This window comes from Chionomys nivalis, chromosome 25 (assembly GCF_950005125.1).
Source record: "Chionomys nivalis chromosome 25, mChiNiv1.1, whole genome shotgun sequence".
Classification (NCBI taxonomy): domain Eukaryota; kingdom Metazoa; phylum Chordata; class Mammalia; order Rodentia; family Cricetidae; genus Chionomys; species Chionomys nivalis.
Window position 1 is genome coordinate 3821001 of NC_080110.1, and position 13573 is coordinate 3834573.

Sequence of the window (13573 nt, forward strand, 5' to 3'; positions counted from 1 at the left end):
TATCAGTGATTTGATGGGATGACATTTGTTCCTTTCAATGTTCATGGAGAAATAGGAACCAGTGTGATCAGTATCTGTCCTCAGACTTGCAGTATCCCCTCAGGGCTGGCCTTGGGAAACTAGATGCACGGAGATTAGAAAGATTAGCTGCATTCATATTTCCCCTTTGGCTCAATATAATATGTGTGCCTATATGCAGGTAAGAGTATGCCTACATTTGAGTCATCATGCCTCATGTTCAAGTCTCAGAGTTTATTTTTTAAGATTTAAGTTTATGTGTATGAGTATTTGCCTGCATGTATGTATATACATCACACGTGTGCCTGTTATCCATGGAGGTTGGGAGAGAACATGGGCTACCTTGGAACTAGGATTTCTGGGGTTGTAAACTGCCCTGTGGGAATTGAACTGAGGTCCTCTGCAAGGGCAGCCTGCGCTCCTAACTGCTGACCGTCTCTCCAGCACCACAGGCCTCAGAGTTTCAACAGGAGTGCAGCGGTGGTCTAAGAAAACTGCATGGCATTTAAGAATAGGTTTAGACGCCTGAAAAGTATTCGATTTATAAAAAGTGTATTTCCACTGAGTAAGAAGCTTCAGAAAATAGTGGTATACCCAAACTCTAAAGCTTTTCCGATTATGACTTTTATGCTGCGATGCTTGTCTTATTATCTGTTATTAGCATGGTTTATTATGAGAGAGCATACAGACTGCATCCCGGGCATCAGGCCATCAAAGTTCATCTGACAACTACAAGTTCAACCTCATGCCCTTTGACTGCAGAGCAGTGTGTAGATACACTGACGAGTTTATATATAGAATCTGCGGTATTTTAACATGGGATTTAATTATGAGCTAGCACACAGTGATATCAAAGCAGAACATTGCCCAAGGAGATTAAAAATCAATCAACTAAAATTCATAATAACTGATGCTGAAACAGAAACTGGACTTGACACGGTAGAGAGACTCTCTACCTACTGAGGTGCAAATAAGTGAATTTATCTGAAAATTCAATGGAGAAAAGGCAGTTCTGTCCAGATGGAGAAAAGGGATACAGGCAAATGATGCTAATATGTGCAGATTGCAGTTGGAAGCACCTTCCCAAATCCAGTCCCTGGGATGCTAGGACTAGAAAATTGTGGTGTGACATGGAGAGACTGTAGCCAAGTCTCCAAGGGTAGCTCACTGTGATCCCTCTCAGGGGACCACACTAATGTGTTAGGCCCTAGATAAATTTCACAATAAAGACTCACATATCCATTTATCAGAGACCCTTGGAAATGTGTACATGTGTATTTGTTTTGAGACAGGGTTTCTTTACATAGCCTTGACTGTCCTGGAACTCACTATATAGACCAGCCTGACCTTAAAGTCACAGAGATCCTCCTGCCTCTGCCTCCCAAGTACTAGGATTAAAGGCGTGCCCCACCATGCCTAGCATGCATGTGCATTTTTAAAATACTATATATTAATATCTGGTAACACTAGTGTTCTGTGGAATACATTTGAAAAGGCATTTTAGAAAATATTGCTCTAAGCATACCAACTCCATGTATATGGTAAGATTTAAGGTAAGGATTTCCTTTCAAATCACTAGGGTAAGAATCAGAGTCTGCCAAGAAATTCTTCAAGAATCCATTTTTACTTGCCTAGTGAAGGAGATATCTCTGGCCATTTCCTCTGTCTTTGAATACATGCATTTAGGAGAAAACTTAGTCCAGCTCAGAACATACGTAGGGATGGATGAGAGAGGACCTCTAACCCTGACTGTCACAGGCAGGAGCTTCTGTGCTGGGTTCTGGAACTTAGACACACAGGCCAATGTCCCATTATTTTGGAAAACCGTGCTGGATTGTACATTCAGAATTCAGTGTCAGAAAATGCATGATATGTATTCATGTACAACCCAGGCAGTGAACATAGGAATAAGGTCTCATATACTATTGAAAATTCTTTTATAGGCTCAGAATTACAGCTTGTTCTTCTTTCTGCAGGGACCTGTGATTTCATTTACAGTGCATTTATTACCATACACTATAAGTGTCCCATAAGCAATGTAAAATTTCCACTTTGTGGAAAAACAATTACCTTAAAACTACATTTGGAAGTATGATGTTGATGAACATTGAATACTGGTACATTAGAGGAAGGGGTATTTGAGAGAGACTTTGACGAAGGATGTTCAGAAATCAGGAGTCTTTTTGTAACGTTTGAAAGAAATAATTTAAAAAGAAACTGTAGAGTTAACATCTATTACCTATTGGGGCTGTTCTAAGTACTTGATATTCTCTAATAATTCATTTACTTCTTACAATGATTTTATGAAGCAGTTTCTATTATCTCCATTTCACATATAAGGAAGATTAATGTCTAATGAATAGTAACTATATACATATATTAAACTAAGTTCAAAATGATAGTATAAAATTCTATCCTATATATATTACTAAACTAGTATATTTGCTTGGGTGGGGTGTGTGTGTGCATCCTCCCAGCATCTACAGTTAAATTTACAGACCGTGCTATTTCTCCGTAGGTGAGGTAAATAAAGGAATTTCCCCTTAATCATCTCCTGAGCTTTTAGTGGAGAGAAGGTGCTCATAACTGTGGCCCGATAATATAGGTAGTCACGTCTGGCTGAACCTTCAGTTTAGAAAAGTTCAGCTTAAAGAATGGCAGTTGGCCATCTCCAAGTGCGATCTCTTAGCTAACTCTGTATAAAAGACTGAGGTTTTGCACAGAGGAGAAAGAACAAGGCCATTCTTAAAACTTTGTTTGTATTTGATGTGTATGGGTGTATGGACGGCACATATGTCTGTGCACTGCACGCAGCGTATGCAGAGGCCAGAAAAGAGCACTGGATCACGGGGAACTGGAGTCACATACAGGCGTTAACTACCATGGGTGTCCTGAGAATTGAACCTGGGTTCTCTGGAAGAACAGCCAGCGCCCTTAACTGTGGAGCCATCTCTTCAGCCCTGAGGCAATGTTATCTGTAACTACAAATGTATGTTGAAGATTTGAAGTAATGAAGGGCCGAAAAAGAGGTTGTTGTCAGGGAAAGATATTAGGAATCCTTCAGAATTCTTAAGATGTGTGCCATCCCTTTTTCACAGCCTGAGGTCTTTTGTTTTTCTTTATAACCCTTAAAATGTTTTTATGTGTATGGTGTTTGCCTGCATGTCTGTCTGTGCCTCGGAGGTGTACCTGGTGCTCAAAGAGTCAGAAGAGGGTGTTCGGTCTCCTGGAGCTGGAGCCAAAGATGGTTGCGAGCTGCCATGCAGGTGCTAGGAATTGAAACCAGGTACTCTGGAAGAGCAGACAATGTGCTTAACCACCAAGCCATCTCTCCAGGTCTTCTCACTTATTTCCATGGCTGAAAAGAAACTTCCTGAGGCAGATGGCCACATGAGACTGTAAAGAGAAGCACATAGGTGTGATAAATTAGTTCACCAACTTGAAAATTCAGTCATTTTGGTTTTCGTTTGAGAGAAGTTCATTTTGAAGGTAGGGATTTCACACCCCCCCCTTGCCCTGCCCCGCCCCTCCACACACTGGAAGAAACTGAAGATAAAGAAGTCAGGTTACAGGTCCAAAGTCACGTGTGAGGTACAAGGCAGAGCCAGATCACATGCCTTCAGGCTGACTCACGTTGGACACTCTGTTTCTCCCTGTGTCAGCTGCTGTCGGGTCTCTATGTTTTCTAGAAATTGTACAAAAATAATTGCTACTATTCAAGTGAATTCTCCTCCAGATACTTATAAACCATTTGATAAAATATTATATACATTTCCTCAAGCACATCCAGAAAATATAGTTTTTAGAGACAAGGTCTCACTGTAGTTCAGGCTGGCCTGAAACTCACTGTGCTGTGTAGCCCTTAGTGACCTTGAATGTGTGGCCATCCCACTGCTTCAGCCTCCCACATGCCAAAATTACCACTGTGTTTGGCTCAAAAACATAAATCTTTACAATATGAGCGTTTTATACGGAGCAACCGTTTCTTACATGCTTTCAAAAGTCCATGTTTTCTCATTTTTCCCTTACTTGCACTTTTCTCTTAACACAGCATGTGTCTGGGTGTAGTAATAGCCAAGGCTGTCCCTAAACCGTCAATCAACTGATGTCCTGCCCCTTAACTCTCCTTCAGGGTGAAATCAGAAATCAACACTGCACGCTAGGTCCCTCCTTCCCACACCTCCAGGTTAAAGTTGAATTCTTTGAGACCAAGATATGTGTGTGTGTGTGTGTGTGTGTGTAGACTTTAACAATGTCCTTGTCACATGTCCTTGCATAGACTCAACAATTGCTTGTTGACCCATTTTAACCTCTTTTGAGCTTCATCTTCAAAGTGTAACTGTCCTTGACAATGAAAGAGACCTTCCTATTGTCTGCTCCTTCCAGGCAATCTTTAACAAGGATCTCAATAGCTTTCAGATGGCGGGGAGGGGTTGGCAAGAGGAAGGAGACAAGCAAGCTGTTGTTCTTGAGTGACTTTTCTAAAGTTTCCCTTTTCTCTCTTGGAAGGGAGCGCTTCTATAGAGGATGACAGACGTTTTGACAGGTACAATATGCTTTGAACTGTTGTGTGTGATGATCCTTTTGTCTTGGCTTTTCCCAGCAGAATGGTCCATCTTAGGATGCTGATATGCGTATTGTTGGCTTTTCACTTAGTGTGGTTGAAGCCTTCTTCCTTCATGCCTTTTCTCCACCTCTCTCTTTAGGCCCTTTGCACGCATGTCACCAACCCAGATGGCGGGGCTGGCATTAGTGCAGGGCACACTCCCCCCATCCCTGACAATCTCCTTTTTTTAAAAAAATAGAAATAATTTCTTTCATGGTCTCCTCATTATCTTTAAAAAAATGAAGTAAAAGAAAGAGAAAATACCTGAAGGTATAAAAAAGGTAAAACTTGCTTATGGCTTAGTCACCATCATTTGCATATTAGAATATATCCATACCAATATTTTCCTCGACATATCCACACACAGCTATTTTTATAAAAATGAACTCATAGTATACCTATTGTTCTATAAACTCATTTTTCTCCATTACAATATACTGTGGTAAATACATTTTATATATCATTGTTTTGTATTCTTCACACTTAGGATGTGAGTTCCTAATTATGGAATTTGCTGGTTGAAATACATTTGATAACTTTTGTGCTGCTCCAGATCAATAAGCATTTTACCTAATGTGCTTTCTGATTGGTGGAAATTAAGAAATGCTGATGTTACTTAGAGGTGCTTTAGTTCAACCCATGATTCTACACAGAGATTGTAGATGAAACCTTCATTTTGATTTAAATCAGTGGGATCTACACAGAGGTTTTTCTGCATTGATATAAATGTCAGTGAGTTTCTAATGTGAAAGCCTAGAGGGCTGCTCTTTAGAAGGTAGAACTGGGGCCTCCCTGGTACCTACGGATAACAGGGAAGTTCTGGTCCATGTCTGAAACTGGGGCCTCCCTGGTACCTATGGATAACAGGGAAGTTCTGGTCCGTGTCTGAAACTGGGGCCTCCCTGGTACTTACGGATAACAGGGAAGTTCTGGTCCGTGTCTGAAACTGGGGCCTCCCTGGTACCTACGGATAACAGGGAAGTTCTGGTCCGTGTCTGAGGAAATGCAACAATAAATCTGTAACACTGATGAGTTTTCTGGTTGGCAGTTTGCTTGTTTCTACAAAATGTGGTTGTTGCCCACACACTGTTCCAAGGACAACAAAGGGCTGGTCGGGATAAGCTCAGGGGTTGTGTTTAGACAGTAAAATAAGTAAAAACAGCTCTGGTCGTCCGGCAGGTGATGCTGTTCCTCTTTGGGGCTGTATTTTCTGCTTTTCCTTGGTACTACAGAATTTCTAAAGTCTGCAGAAGAATGAACTGATAGGGAATTTGGGATTGGGGGTTTATGGAAGAAAATAGCACGAGATGTCAGGACACCTAGTTGTCTGCCCTTGAGAGCTTACTGTTAAAGGGAGCGAAGTCAAGGAGGGGCAGGACTTTTTATGAGCCTGACAAATGAATCTCTGATTTGTAGGGAATCTGAAAAGACAAATTTGTGTGAGGTGGGGAATAATAAACTACCTGTGGATCACACTGAAAAAGAAGATTAAATTTGAATATTTTCTGCAAACTACGTGTAAAAAGATCCCGTTTTCAAATGAAGACGTGTTGAACTCAATGGGGAAGTAATTCCCATTGGTGTCCAGTTTGCTTTCTGAGAGGTACATTTTCAACTTGTCCTGTTTTCTTGGTGACAGCCTCCACACCCTCCCCAAACCTCTGTTCCTATTCAGAAAGCTTCACAGACTTAAGTGCTGATTAGAAGAAAAAAACAAAACAAACAAACAAAAAAACCCACAAAACCCCAACAATGTCAATTATGACTTCTGAGTTACAAAGACACATCCATGTACCGTGGTGCAAGCTGGGGGACAGACACTGCGGTGGGGGGCACTGTGGGTCATGTGATCGGTGGCCTCTATTGGGGCTTCAGGAGTCTGCCTAGTAACAGTTGATTAATGGTGTGTGGTAGCTGGGAGAGCAGACCCCATCAGGTCCCCTGAATTTGAAGACTTCCTCATTATCTTGGGCCTTTCACGGCCGCCCTTTGGAAATTTTACTCACAAATTAGGTGGAACAAAGTCGTCTCAAAGAAAATTATTTTCGGTGTTTGGTCATCGGGGAGCAGAAGGCCGGCTCGAGGGTCCTGTGCTGCACTGAGACAGGGAGGGGGCGAGTGGCGATTAAATAGCTGGGCTGTGTGCTCAGGCTTCCTACCTAGGGCTGGGTTTCCAGAAGAAGCCATGTAACAAAGGCCTTCACTTGAGTGACAGGTTGACCTCACCTCCCCATCCCTCACCCCTACCCCACCAACCCTGAGGTGTTGGGGGAAGGGAAAAGTTTAGAATTTCCAACATTTTACTAGGCTTTGAGGTTAGCATCCCATGATGTCTGGGTCTGTCTAATATTTGTTGTCTTCTGTGATGGGGGAGACCCCTGTTTCATCTGGAGTAGCAATGTGTGGGTCTAGAAATTACTTCCGTCTCTATTTCCTTGTAGGTAGAGAAGCTGCATTAATCTATTTGCATTAATGGGCTATCAACCCGTGGAGTATCAACAGCTCCTGACCTGTGGGATATCAACAGCTCCCTACCTGTGGCAGGCCGGGGGTGCCTGCCAGTCACCTCATCATGTTCCCTTAGCATTCCAAACAGATGATTGGTGAGTGGGTGTGATTGCCCATCAGCCTTCCTTTTCCAACACTTTGACCTCAGCATGAACATTATCGTGAAGGGATGGTTCTTGCTAATGAAGCATCTGGTTCCTCTGTTTCCAGACAGAAGCCAAATAAAACTCACACAGCTTCTATCGATAGTAGTTTAGCAATCTGAGCAGTGTAGGAGGACCGGCCCTTTCATTTGCTGTTCTTCTGGAAAGTTCTATCGGGTGCACTGGGGAGGGGAACAACATTCACGGAGCGTGGCTTCTCTCACACATCTTTGGCAAGATTCTGCCCTTCCAAGTACTTTTCTCTCTCCACCGAGGCGGTGTCTTCCTGCAAGTGGCCACTGAGTATCCGTGCTGTTTCCCCAATCTTTCTAATTAGAAGGATCTTTTCAGAAACCACAGTTTGTTTTGGATCTGATGGTTGTCTCAAGTCACTTCCTCTCTCTGAGTTCTAGTGCTGAGAAAAGGCAAGCTGCTCCCGAGCTCTGCCAATCGTGCAGCCTTGTAGAAAACATTCTCTGGGCAGCCAGAGCGTGTCAAGGGAGCAGGCTGGTGAGCCAGGATGTTACCCGATGGCCTTAGGATGTGTGCTAGAAAGAATAACAGGAAAAAATAGATGTATTCAAAGGGTCTGAAGACAACAAAGGCAAGAAGAATATGTCACTGTGAGCCCTGGCTGGTGTGGCGTGAATAATAAAAATCCAGAGATAGATATTGGGGTTCAACCTGAAGATCAGAAAAGCAAAGCAGCCAACCACTAGAGAGCTCATGCCTCTAAGAAATCCTCAGACTGAAAGAGAAAGAGTTCCTGTCTCATCCTGGCTTATATTCCTCTCTAGTGCTGGGATTAAACACATGTGACTTCCTGGGACTGGGATTACAGGTGTGAGCCACTACCACCTGGATCTATTTCCCCAAGGTGCCCTTGAACTCACAGAGATCCATCTGCTTCTGTCTCCCAAATCCTGGGATTAAGGTGTGTGACCCCACTGCCTGGCCTCTCGTGGCTTAGTTTTACCTGCATGTATGTCTGTGTATCACATGTGAGCCTGGTACCGATGGAGGCCAGGAAAAGGCATGGGCTACCCTGGGACAGGGTACATACGTACAGTCACAGATGGTTGTAAGTTCTCCTGTGGGTGCTGGAACTTTACCTCTGGGCCATCTCTGTAGCTCATGTGAAGAATTCCTAATAGTCACTATAACATTTAAGAATCTTGATTTTAAGTGACCAGAAACTGCATTCTAATGAATATAACAGAAAGGACCATTTTTTGGTTCTCATAAGTTCTTAACTTTTGTATTGCTATGACCCTTTAATACAGTTCTTCAAACTGTGGTGGCCCCCAGACATAACTTTTTGTTACTACTTCATAACTATAATTTTGTTACTGTTATATTATATGATATTTTATTCTTTTGGCTTGTTGAGGGTCCCTCCAGCTCCCAAATAAATCACACATGGAGGCTTATTCTTAGTTATGAATGCCCGGCCTTAGCTTGTCTTGTTTCTTGTCAGCTTTTCTAAACTTCAAATTATCCTGACTACCTTTTGCCTCTGGGCTTTTATGTTTCTCTATTTCTGTATATCTTTCTTTACTTCTCTCTCCATGGCTTGCTGTGTAGCTGGGTGGCTGACTCCTGATGTCTGCCTCTTGCTGCTCCTTCTTGCTTGCTCCTTTTCCTTGGGTCTTCTTCTGTTATGTCCTCTCTGTCCGCCAGCCCCGCCTGTCCTTGCTCCTGCCTCGCTATTGACCATTCAGCTCTTTATTAGACCATCAGGTGTTTTAGACAGGCACAGTAACACAGTTTCACAGAGTTAAACAAATGCAGCGTAAACAAAAGCAACACACCTGAAAATAATATTCCCCAACGCTGTTAGGAATCATAATGTAAGCATTTTTGAAGATAGAAGGGGGCCAAAGGGGTCATGACCCATGTGTTTGAAAACCACTGGCATAAGTACAGACTTGTGAGCGGCTCAGGCTGAGTCTAGGATTGCAGGAGACTTCATGGGCTTTCCCTCTCTTTTTCTCTGTCCTCAGTGGAGTGTGGTTTTTATTGCACTAAAGTGGGACATAGCAAGCCCCTTGCGTGTTGCAGAAGTAGCATAGAGGAGTGACGATTGTGAACGTGCTTCAAGTCAGAAGGCGAGTTGGGTGGGCTAGGTAGCAGGAAATGATCTACAATCTTTGTTCTGCCTCCCTCAACCTAGATATAAGCTTGGCTCTCCTCTAAGCGACTGCGAATCTTGAAATTCTGTGTCAAGGATGTCATCACTACAGAATTATCCTTCAAAAGGATACCACCTTGGAAAAAGGGTACCTGACAGGGGAGGTATCCAGAGCCACTGCAGGTGTGACATGCTAATGTCTTTGGACCGTGTGGATTTCTAATCTCAGATTGTCATTTTCTCGGTCAGTCCTCTAAGGACGGGGGTCTTTCTACTGATGACTTCAGATGGAAACACTAAGCCATTATGGGTAGAAATTAGTGTGTTAGGCATTTCCATGTCTATTAGCCACTGGTTACCATTTTATTTATGTATTTTATATGTATATAAAATATAATAAATATGTAGAAAAAAACCAAATTATAATAAGGATATGCACATAGCTAATAGGCTTACCAGTACAGTTCTCATGCAGAAAACTTCATATTTCATGTATATAATTTGATAGGTTTGGACATAGTATACATGTGTGAATTGGTCATCACTATCAACATCATTGATCTTCATTCATACCCTCTAAGAGTTTACTGCCATGTGTGTGTCTGTGTGTGGTAAGAGCACTTAAATTGGCACCCGCCCTCGACACCTCCCTCTTGATAACAGCCCCCTCTTGATACCCCCTCTTGACAACCCCCTCTCGACAACCCCTCTTCATACCCCCCTCTTGACAAATATTTAATGAGCAGAGCAATATTGTTGGCTATGATCACCATGTTCAGCAGGTATCTAGAGTCTAATCACCTCACCTAACTGAAATCTTTTATCTCTTGATGGTGGCAGATCCTCCAGCCTTTGAAAAGAAGGAAGTCCTGCTGGATGTGCAGCAAAGATGAACGGGTGCTTGGGTAACTTGTGATTTTCCTTTAGTTCACTAACATGAACTAAATGGATTACTAGCAACTGTCTGTCTTCTTTTCCTGCTGGACCATTATATATTTAATATTCAGCTAGCTAATATTTTGAGACTTTGGCTTCTCTTTAATTAAATGAGGCTGAATCACACTTTTTTGTGTGTCTCTTTATCTTGCTTGGTATAAATTAAGAACCCTATAAGGTGGACCGGGTACTTTATTTTCCTAGATTCTAGAGCAATTCATCGAAGATCAGAATTGCCACATCTTTCAAGGTTTGCCACAAGGTTATCTGGATCTGTGGCTTTATTTTCCGTGAATAGGAGGAGACTCTTGTTAATCCAGGGTCAGGTTTTGAAATCGGTATCAGCTAGTGCCCTCCAGCTTCTCATCTCTTCTGTGGTGGTCTCATTTTTCCTCAAAGATGAAGTGTGTTTAACATAGGTTTCAAAATTATGGTGTGCGGTTCTCAGCAGCAGGCACGTACAGCTTTAAAACATTGTGACTGATGATGTTCGCGTTTTCCTATCTTTTGTTTTTACCGACATTGCCAGTTTGTTTTCTTCCATTCTGGACAGGCCTCTCAATCAAATCTGCAAAAACTGGATAAAGGACACACATATATACACTCACACAAAACACACTCATACACACACATATACACACACTCATACACACATACACACACTCATACACACATATACAGACATACACACACTTACACACATACACACACACACACAAAGAAACAAGCCAAAAAGCAAGCAAGGAAACAAACAAAACAGTATTTAAGGAGTAAATCCAACTGAAATTAGACAGCAGATTTAGCAGAAAGATTTTTAATTGGAATACAGGAGAGAAAAGAGAGCTGTGTGTGGGCTTTTCCCCCTCCAAGATAATTTCTTTGCTCATAAAAGAAAACAAGGACGTGCCAAATATGGCTTGAATAGAGTGTTTAGGACATCAGGACAGCAAAGAATTTGCTCCTGGCATCTCATGTAGGAGTTAGAAACGAAAGGAAATCAACTTCAAGCTGGGCATGACTGCCTAACCAGATCAGAAGAGCAATGGTTGAAAATGTCTGCTCATCAGATTTGACAAGCCAAGTTTCTTTCTCCAGAGGACAACAAATGCTAAGTCTTAAGAAGGATTTGGTTGTTCTATAGCTACGAAAATGTAGATTAAAACAAAGATATGCATTGCGTGCACATGCATGTGCACACACACGCACACGTGTGTGTACACATGCACATAGACGCTCCATCCACCAGACAAACCAAACACCTCTGTTCCCAGACATACTGAAGGATTCTAACCCAGCTTCCCAAATGAGCTTCCGTGAGAATGAGGGACAATTGAGGAAGGCATTATCCATGAGAGGAGGTCTAGGGGTGTCGGCTGAGTCGAGACTTCGAAGCGATACAGAGAAGATGATTGAGCCTTTGGAAGAAACCAAGTATCCTATGCATTTAATCCTCATTACAGCTCAGGAAGGTCGGTTTCTCTAGATGACCAGAGCTGCCTATCTCATCTGGGAAGGTCATGGATGGTTAGAAGAGATCCCTGCTGGAGCTCCTGCAGGGCCCAGCTGCGCGATCCTGGACCTGCATGACTCTCCCTTGGGTCAGAGCTGCTGTGCATGCACCTGCTTGGGGTGATGACCAACAGAAAAGCCAAGAGCACGCTGCCTCAGCCTGAAAGTTGCCTTTAATGGCTGCATTTTCCTAGAGACGACGAGCTCCATGCGTTGTGTGATTGTTATTGACTGTGTCATTGATGGAAACAGATCACTCGCTTACAGAGCAGTGTGTGTGTGTGTGTGTGTGTGTGTGTGTGTGTGAAGGGGGGCATCAGCTTTGGTGGAGATGCATCCTCCCAGGATCCCACTTTTAATAGGGGCCCCTCTGGCTCGCAGACACCATGCAGCTGTTTCAGAACATACCCCAAGATGCTAGCTCCCCATTTTGGAACTGTAAAAACAGCTAGAGAACCTTTCCAGAAGTACTGTGTTGTTACCGGCAAAGCAGATAATCAAATTTAATTTCTGGATTTTTCCCTTGAGTCCTGTGTTTCCGTGTTCTTCCCGACCTGGTTTTGGGAAATGGCCAACATCATGCCACCCTATGCTGCAAGCAAAGCTAGGGAACATGCTTTATTTTGAGCTGATTGCATCCCTTTGTTTATTATTCGGATACATTTTTTTTATTTCTCCCTTTATTTTAAATGTCTAGATGGTTCTAAAGGATAAAAAAAAAAAGAGAAAAACTAGTTAAAATCTACTTAAGGTTTTCCTTAGCGCCACATCCCTGGTGAACTTTGCCCTCCTTTCTCCTCCTCCTCTGTTCTGCCTTTTCCTTCCCACCCTTCCTTTGTCTCCCCACACCCTTCCTCTTCTTTCTTCCCACCCATTTCCCTGTTCCTCCCATCTAAGAGAAACATTCCCCATCCCTTCGTGAGTGGAGAATGCCTACTAGTACGATCCTCCAGAACCCAGCTCTGAGTGACCTCTTCTGGAAAGCATCAGCTTAGCCCGTTCCTCTGCTGTGTTCTCCAAGTGGTATTCCTTAGCTTGTATTCCTCACTACGCCAACCATGTTAATATAAACCCTGCTAAATGTAGATCCCCTGGGCGACTTCCCTACTCAAAATTTTTCAGGGACATCTTATTAACCATAGAATAACTTGCAAGCTTTGTAGTCTGCAGTCTATTGTCTTTTGTGCTGCGAACCCCAAGAGTTTTTCCTAGTTTCATATTTTGCCACTCACCCATCCATCCTGAGGTCCAGGAACAGAGCTCCCGTGTGTTGGGGAGAGCTGCTCTCCATAGCCACATCTCTAGTCCTCTTTCTTGAGTTCCTTGAATGTGTCACTTCTTTGCCTTTTGCCAGCTCAGATGTCACCACTCCCAGGAGCCTAGGTTTCTGGTCCCTTGACTGCATCTTCCACCCTCTCCGTGCCGTAGATGCATCTTTCCCATGGACTGGCATACTACCTCGCCTCTCCTTCACTGGCCCATGAACTTGAGTCTAGGTTTTGTCCTCAGCATCCATCTGAGCACATAGTACAATTTTGGTGCTCAATAAGTTTTTGTTGAATTTAATATGTTAAGAGTGGCCATCGCTGGTGGTGAGTCTACCAGCATCATGAAATGATCATGAAACAGTGGTTTCTAATCTTGTAACAACGCGAGGCAAAATGCGGTCTGCAAGCAGGTGATGTAAATAGGAAGGACAGCTTCCAAAACTGACTTGTGATC